This window comes from Eptatretus burgeri, chromosome 10 (assembly GCF_056783735.1).
Source record: "Eptatretus burgeri isolate ZD-2024b chromosome 10, Ebu_testis_v1, whole genome shotgun sequence".
Lineage (NCBI taxonomy): Eukaryota > Metazoa > Chordata > Myxini > Myxiniformes > Myxinidae > Eptatretus > Eptatretus burgeri.
This window is the reverse complement of record NC_140970.1, coordinates 2,774,062-2,782,104: the sequence shown is the minus strand read 5'-3', so window position 1 is coordinate 2,782,104 and position 8,043 is coordinate 2,774,062. Positions and strand designations below refer to the sequence as shown.

General features: G+C 45.8%; 1 long non-coding RNA gene across 1 annotated transcript in view; it reads right to left on the bottom strand.

Annotated features, from left to right (window-relative positions):
* The window catches only part of LOC147017819 (uncharacterized), an 80,490-nt gene that overhangs the window by 31,565 nt on the left and 40,882 nt on the right, over positions 1–8,043 (bottom strand). The gene's annotated exons all lie outside the window — the stretch shown is intronic.

Here is an 8,043-nt window from a genome sequence, read left to right as displayed (position 1 = left end):
ATTGTTCAGATTGGTTGGATGAGTGAGTTTGCCGTGTGAGATTGGTTGAATGAACGACCATCAGGGGAGGTGGTGATTGTGAGGGATGGTGGTGGTGATGGTGTGTGTATGTGTAGGGGGGGGGGTATGGTCGTTGTGTCTTTAGTAGGTGGTAGTAGGGGATGGGGGTGGTTGTGGACCAGGATTGGACCAACCTCATGCCAGTCAAACTCACTCATCCAACCAATCTCACCCAACAACTTCACTCATCCAACCAACCAAAGTCACCGATCAAACTCGTCCTACTACAGGTACTACTACTGATTCTGTCAAAACTCACCTGGCAACCACTGACCCAACGAAGCATGTAGCGCTGAATCATGTCGAATCATTCCAGGGGGAAAATTATTTTTTTTTTTCAAAAAAATTAAAATAAAATTACGAGACGAGAATCATGCATAATTTGGTCGATTTTTTTTACTAGAAACTAGTTTAAAAATACTAAAGTTAGTGTATATAAGCTTGTATGAAATCACACATGATTCCCGTAATCAAAACGTACAAAATGGCGGCCGTCTCAACGAAGGTTGAATTCTGTGCTAAAATCACCCCCAAATTCGTCTAAAACTGGTAAAGAAAAAAACCACTAAAACATGGATTAGCCACAGTGGCTAATGGGTGGTTTAAATATTAGCCACAGGTAAGGGGGATTCGCCCTGTGGCGACGTGGCGAGCGGCAACACACACCCAGCCAAGATTAGGATGTTAAACATCAGGGAAACACCCTTGGGCACTCACCTGGCAGCAGCTGGATAAGATAACCAGGGAACCAGTAGTAGGTGTGGATGACCCACAAAAAAATGTAACAGAGAATAAAGTAAATAATGACATAAATATTTATATATTTTAAATGCCGTGAACAATCTTTGGTACATCACGGGTGACGAAGGTTGAAGTCAAGTTTCATCAGAATTATACGTGGCGTTTCACAGAAGTTGCAAGTATTTGTGGACGGACGGACGACATGCCATCCCATAAGCTCGCCGGAACGACGTTCCAGGTGAGCTAAAAACGAAACTTGAACGGCACTCGGAGGAGCACATATGTCCACCTGGCTGAACAATTTACCTTTTGTATCCCACTGATAGGCCAGATACGGATCTTCACCAAAATCAATAATCACTCGTCCTTGTCACACACCTGACGTGTCCACAACGTTTCGTTGAAATCCATCCACAGCGTATTGAAATATCACTCACAGACAAACAAGAGGTGAAAAGAAAAACAATTCTTCCTTCCTTTAGAGTTTAGACCATCCACCTTCGCTTGAAGAAGGCATAAACTTAAACTTTTTGTGGAAGGGTGGGGGTAGTGTCACAAGCATCCCCTTTTTTTTTTTGTATACCTTGGTCGAGGCTCGTATGAGAGCAAACACACAACTCACAGCAAGGAGGCATGAGACAAGAGGGGCGGGAGTGGAAGGGACAAAACAGTGGGGAACAGACACATTAGGTGAACTGTGGAAGGGAGAGGGATGGGGATGGGACGGGGAACATGGCGAAGAGAAGATGGACATTACAGGGACTTTCAGGAAGGAAAGCAGGGGAATTGAAGGAAGTGGGCTTGGGTGGATTATCGGGGGTAGAAAAGATCGAGGATTTGGATGGGGGAAGATAAGAGGTGGTGGTGAACAGCTGTTTTGAAAGCCTGGAGGGAAGAATGGGAAAGAATAGAGAGGAAGTTTATTCCAAAGGCGGGAAAAAAGAGGAATGAAAGAGTGAAGATGAGCAGTGATTCGTGATTTTGGTAGTTTTACCAGAAGGGGGTTGTTGGCGGACCTTGAGTGCCCTGTGGAAATGTGGTGGAGACAAATCGTAGAGAGAGGAGGGGGGCAAGGCTGGAGAGGAGTCGGCAGAAGACAGAAAGACCACCGACCAACCTGCGGTGATTGAGTGAGAGGCCCAAAGACTCAGCTTCATTGCGGGAGATGCGGATGATCCTAAATGCCCTGGTTTCGACAGCGTGAAGCCGAGAAAGGTGGGAGGCAGGAGCACCAGCCCAGAGGGGAGAGCAGTACTCCATCAGGCTACGGACAAAAGCTTTGTAAGTGGTCAGGATTTCAAGAGGGCCGAGGAAGGACTTTGCACGACGGAGGTTTCCCAGTCGGCGACTGGCTTTGGAGGCGAGGTTTGAAATGTGGCTTTCCCAGGAAAGGTCATGGCAGATAGTGAGACACAAAAGCTTGAAAGAAAGACTTCTTCCAGAGGATTGTTGAGAAAGTGGATGGGGGGGTTTTCTAAACGGTCCTTTCGAAGAGACATAGTGAGAGTGTGAGATTTGTCTGGATTGAAAGACATGTTCCACTTGTTGGACCAGTTTGTGATTTTATCCAGATCTGCAGTGAGCGAAGAAGCTGCTGCTTGCCGGTCTGAGGGATGACAGATGGTACGGTAGAGGGTGGAGTCATCGGCAAAGAGAAATAGAGGATTTTCCAGAGAGTCCGAGAGATCATTGATGAAAACCAGAAAAAGAACAGGACCCAAAACGCTACCTTGAGGAACTCCAGCCTGCACAGGAAGAGGGGATGAAAGAACTCCATTTAGGGCCACACGTTGACTGCGACAGGAGAGGAAGTCTGCGAGCCATGAGTGGAGATGGCCTTGAATACCATGGGAAGAGAGTTTGGTGATTAGTGCAGGGTGTCAGACTGTCAAAAGCACGTGATATGTCCAGGGATACGGCTCGGATTTCCTGTCTGGCATTGAGGACCTCCATCCATTGATGGGAGAGTAGAAGCAGCATATCCAGGGTAGAGTGACCTTGTCTGAAACCAAATCGATGATCGGAAATCAAGCCATTGGAGAAGAGGAAGGATTTCATGTCTGAAGCGATGATGGATTCCATAACCTTGCTGATGATTGGGAGAAGGCTGATTGGTCTGTAGTTACAGGGATCTGTTTTTGCACCTTTTTATGCAGGGCAGTGATGTTAGCAGATTTCCAAGCAGATGGCAGATGACCTTGGGCAAATGAGAGGGTGAATAGAACAGAGAGAGGGTGAGCAAGAGCAGAAGAGCAGGTTTTGAGCACACGTGGGCTGATGCCGTCTGGACCGGTTGCAGAATCTGACTCGAGGTTTGAAGCAAGCTCTCCACCTTGTCAGGAGAAAAGGATACAGAGTCCAGGGACAGTTGGGTGCGACTGGGTAAAGTGGGTAGAGATAGTGATGGGTTTAGGACACAAGATTTAGCTGCAAACACCGAGTTTAGACATTCAGCTTTATCACGTGTGGAATCAGCAGTGCGGTCATTTGAGGTAAGGGAGGGATGGAGGGGGAACATACACCAGAAACAGATTTGATTAAACGCCACCAGGATTTTGAGGAGGGAGAGAGGTTTGAGAGTTCAGACTTGAGATGAGAAAGATGTTGTTTTCTGGCTCTCCTGAGGGTAGATACACACTTGTTCCGAGCTTTGTGGAAAGAACTGAGATTGCCCTCAGTTGGGTTTGCTTTCCATGAGGCAAAGGCAAGTTGTTTCAGGACAACTGCTTCGCCACAAGCTTCAGTAAACCAAGGGTGGGAGGAAGGGTAAGACAACTGAAAACGAGAGGGGATAAATCTGTGCATGAGGGAGAGCAAGTTTCTTTGAAAGAATTCCCAGGATGAGTTGATGTTTGAGAAAGTAGTGATAGGAGACCAGTCCGTAAGTTTGATGGCTGCTTGGAGACCCTGCCAGTCGGCTTGAGTGAAATGCCAGACTCGACGGCGGTGAGGTGGTTCTCTGATAACAGCCAGAGAGATGTCCACTTTAACAAGGACGTGGTCAGAAGAACCAATTGGAGCGAAGGAAGAGCAGTAGATATTGTCAGGGAAATTTGTCAAAATCAGATCCAGAAGAGATGGAGTACCATTGGTTGAGATCCAGGTCGGGAAGTTGACCGATTGAGTCAGTCCCAATGAGTCGCAGAAAGCTTTTGCTGAGGTGCCATGGCAGGTGAGAGAGGTACCCACACCTCGCCAACTGGCGTGATGACAATTGAAGTCACCACATAAGAGGAAGAGAGAGTTTGGATGAGAAGATAGAAGATGGTCCATGTTTTCGGATAGTGAGGTGTAGATGGAGTCATCACTGTTCGGTGGACGGTACACAGTACACATATAAACATGAGGTGGGAGTTGAGGGGAAGCCGAAGCCAGAGGTATTCCTGGGGGTGTGGGGGAGTGAGAGCAGTGCATGGAGAGTGAGGAATAGAGTCTTTGATGAAGAGAGCAACACCTCCACCAGGACGAGGCTCAGGTCTGTCATACCGTAAGAGGGAGTAACCAGGGAGAGATACTTGGGAGTCAGACACGTCTTGGGAGAGGAAAGTTTCTGTTAGGCAGATAATGTCTGGTTTGTCAGTGGCAACCTGTATGGAAAGATCTGAAAGGTTTGAGCGAAGGCCCCGGATATTTGAGGTCCACACTTTTAATGAAGAGGTAGGGGAGGAGGCTTTGGGTGCAGGAGGTGGAGGGGGAGGGGGAGGGGGAGGGTAGGACGAGGGACAAGGGGGGAGGTAAGGAGGGTTGCTGAAAGAGTGTGGGGTATTGCAGAATAGCGAGGGGAGGAGGCCGAATGAGGAGGAGAAAAGGCTCTGTGGTGCTGGGGGAGAGGGGGGGACAAGAGACAAGGAAGAAGGCAGTTGAGGATTTGAGGAGGTGGAGTGAAGAGATGGGGGTGAGAGGGCAGTGGAGGGAGGCAAGTTGGTGGATGAGAGGGGGGGGGAAACTTAGAGAAGGAAGAGTGAGGGGGATGAAAGGTGGGAGAAAGGTGAGGGGGGAATTTTTGAGAGAGGTGAGAGGGACGCTTGGAGGGAGAAGAGTGGGATGGTTGATTTGAGAGTGAGAGTGAGGGGTGAGGGGGGTGAGTTGGCACTGAAGTTGGAAAAAAAAAGAATGGTTGATGGAAAGCGAACATCCATGGCAAACTGTGGTTTTTAAAAGTTTTAGGTCAGAGATGCGATTTAACACAATTCTTGATGGATGCAATGAAGGCGAATTCAGAGAATGGAGAGAAGAAACGCTGTAACAGTTGGATTTTTTTACGCAAGGAATGAAGGAGAGGTCGAAATGAGAGCAGTCTGTTAAAATAGCAGAAGAGTAGTGCATTGTGAAACAGTAAAGAGTACCACATGTGTGAGAGAGGAAGATGAAGCATTATAAGATCGTTTTTGTTGTTAGTATTAATGTATGAGAGAGTTCAACAGATTAGGTCATGGAAGTGTAGGAAAAAAAAAAAAAATCGAGGAAGAAGACGAGGAGGAAGTTAAGAGGAAGAAGAAGAAGAAGCAGAATCGGGAGAAGGTGAGCGTGTTGTTGTTGTTGGGTATATATATATATATTTTTTGAGATAAGAAAGAGATTAGTTGGGAGAATGGGGGATGTTTGGAAAGTGGGGAGGATGAAAATTGAAGGTAATGGGGAGAAAAAACAAAATAAAAAATAAAAAAACGATCGAACACCGAGTGGAACCGGTCGGCCTCAAGCCTAGGCCTAGGCCTCAAACACCAGTTTAGAACGTCGACAAAAATACTCACAAAATAGCACGATTTTTGAAACAAAACCGAACTAGGAACACACAGTAACATGTAGGTGAGAAAATTAAACAGTAAAAACGGGACAAATAACAACCGGAAACTTCACTTTGAGAACGTCAGCAGGGAGCCCCGAAGGAGACCTCTCGCCGCTCCAAAACCGGAACCGGAAGTGTTCAATTACCACTACTTCCTAAGTGTAAATTTTCCTCCCTACACCATTATGCTAGCCATTGGTCGACATGTATTGCTCTGCTCAAAATTTCTATATTGTTTCCTCATATTGGGAGAATCCCAGAAAACATTACTTCACAACCCTTTGCTTTTGGCCACTTACCCAATATCCTGTATCTATTTTTCAAAACCTCTGAGTAAACTTTCCCTACATCATTTGCTCCAAGGTGTACCACAACCAACTTCTTCCTGCCATGACCCAATCAGGTGCCATTTAACCTTCCTTCAATGCCTCTAACTCCTGCTCCTTCAAAACTGCACAGAATTCTATGTTTATGATCCTGCAGAATGAAGAATGAAGAATCCACGTTTTAAGTTTCATCGCCAACAAAAACTGTCTCCCAGACCTCAATGCTACCTATCTCTTATTTCTGTACCCTGCACTGCCTGCACTTGTTACAGCCTCACCATGTCTGCACATGCTACAGCCTCACCACTGCCTACACTTGTTACAACCTTACCACTGTCTGCACATGCTACAGCCTCACCACTGCCTGCACTTGTTACAACCTTACCACTGTCTGCACATGCTACAGCCTCACCACTGCCTACACTTGTTACAACCTTACCACTGTCTGCACATGCTACAGCCTCACCACTGCCTGCACTTGCTACAGCCTCACCACTGACTGCCCTCACTACCCCCTCATAAGGAATTCAATAGTTAAACAATCAGAGAGGGCGTGCTGAAGACACCCCTTGCCTGGGGCATCATTTGATCTTGGCCCGGCCCTGTAGGCACCCTTTATGCACATACATACAGTTGCAACATGAGATAGCTGGTGCACAGTGCCAGACTGTTTGTTCTGAGCCGCTGTGCTCACTACATAACTACCCTCTTGGTGATTTGGGGAACTGAGACGAATAATGAATTATGTTGTTGATCACGTTAATCGTACTCGCTATATTATAATCAATTTGAGCCACCAGAAGAAGGGAAAGGGTGGAAGGGGGGTGTTGGGAGACATACGTACCTGAGATAAGACACAAATATTGGTAAAATGAACTTTACAACTTTAGCTCTCATAAAACAGAAGCTTTACAATTCCATGAAATGCACAATATCAATCCATACACATAAGACCATTTCCATATAACATTAAAATGGTGCATTTTTTAAACACCACATTCAATAAAATCCCTTTCCTTCCACCCTTCACAACTTTTGTTCTTTTTACTTCTTTAACCGAAATACTTATCACCCCATCCCAGCTCTCAAACCCTGATATATATATATATATATATATATATATATATATATATATATATATATATATATATATATATATATATATATATATATATATCCAGTTCAACCAGCCTCAATGGTTAGAGCATCCGCTCTGAATCTGAGGTCGGCCGCATTTAAATCATAGCCGAGTCATAATAAAGACTTCAAAAAGGGGTGCATGCTGTGCTGCTTCCTTACTTGACACACTCGGCATGTAAAAGGATAGAGCATGGACAAATAACTGCAAGTTGGGGTAACAATAGCGCAGGCTTTGACGGGCCTAGTAACCTACACCGATGTCGAAGGTCTTTGTAAAGGAACTCATCCATATATTAAAGTACCCGGATTTCTCCGTCCATCTGTTCCTCTGTCTGTCACGCTCTTTTTGCTGGGACATCATGACGGCGTTGCATCTAGTGCCTAGGCTATTCCTCTACACTAGGCGAGGTTACGTCCAGCGCCTGGCTTAGCACCGGTGCAGGTCATACTGGAGTCCAGCACTCAACGGCGACAGTTGAACAACATAACCAATATATCGAACTATCTGACGTCTGAACGACAGACGCAAGGCATCAGGATGATAAATTTAGTAATACAAGTGTGTGCGTGGCCGTACATGCAAAAAAAAAAAAAAAAAAAAAAAAAAAAACTTTCAAACCACATGCCAGAAACAACAACCACACAGGCCGTACCTTCGCTCTCACGTGCCAGTACGTGCGTGGCCGTACGTGCAAACCAAAAGAAAAAAAAACTTTTAAACAACCACACAGGCTGTTCCTTCGCTCTCGTAAACGACGACTGGATTGGCGCATTGTGTTTATCTATAAATGCGCATAAGAAATCGAGAAATTATTAAAATACAGTAAGTCATCACTATCCGTAAGTAGTGCGTGGCCATAAAGCGTGGCCGTACGTGCAAACCCCACCCCCCCCCCAAAAAAAACTTTCAAACAACCACAGCCTGTACCTTCGCTCTCGTAAATGATGACTGGATTGGGGCATTGTGTTCATCTATAAATGCACATA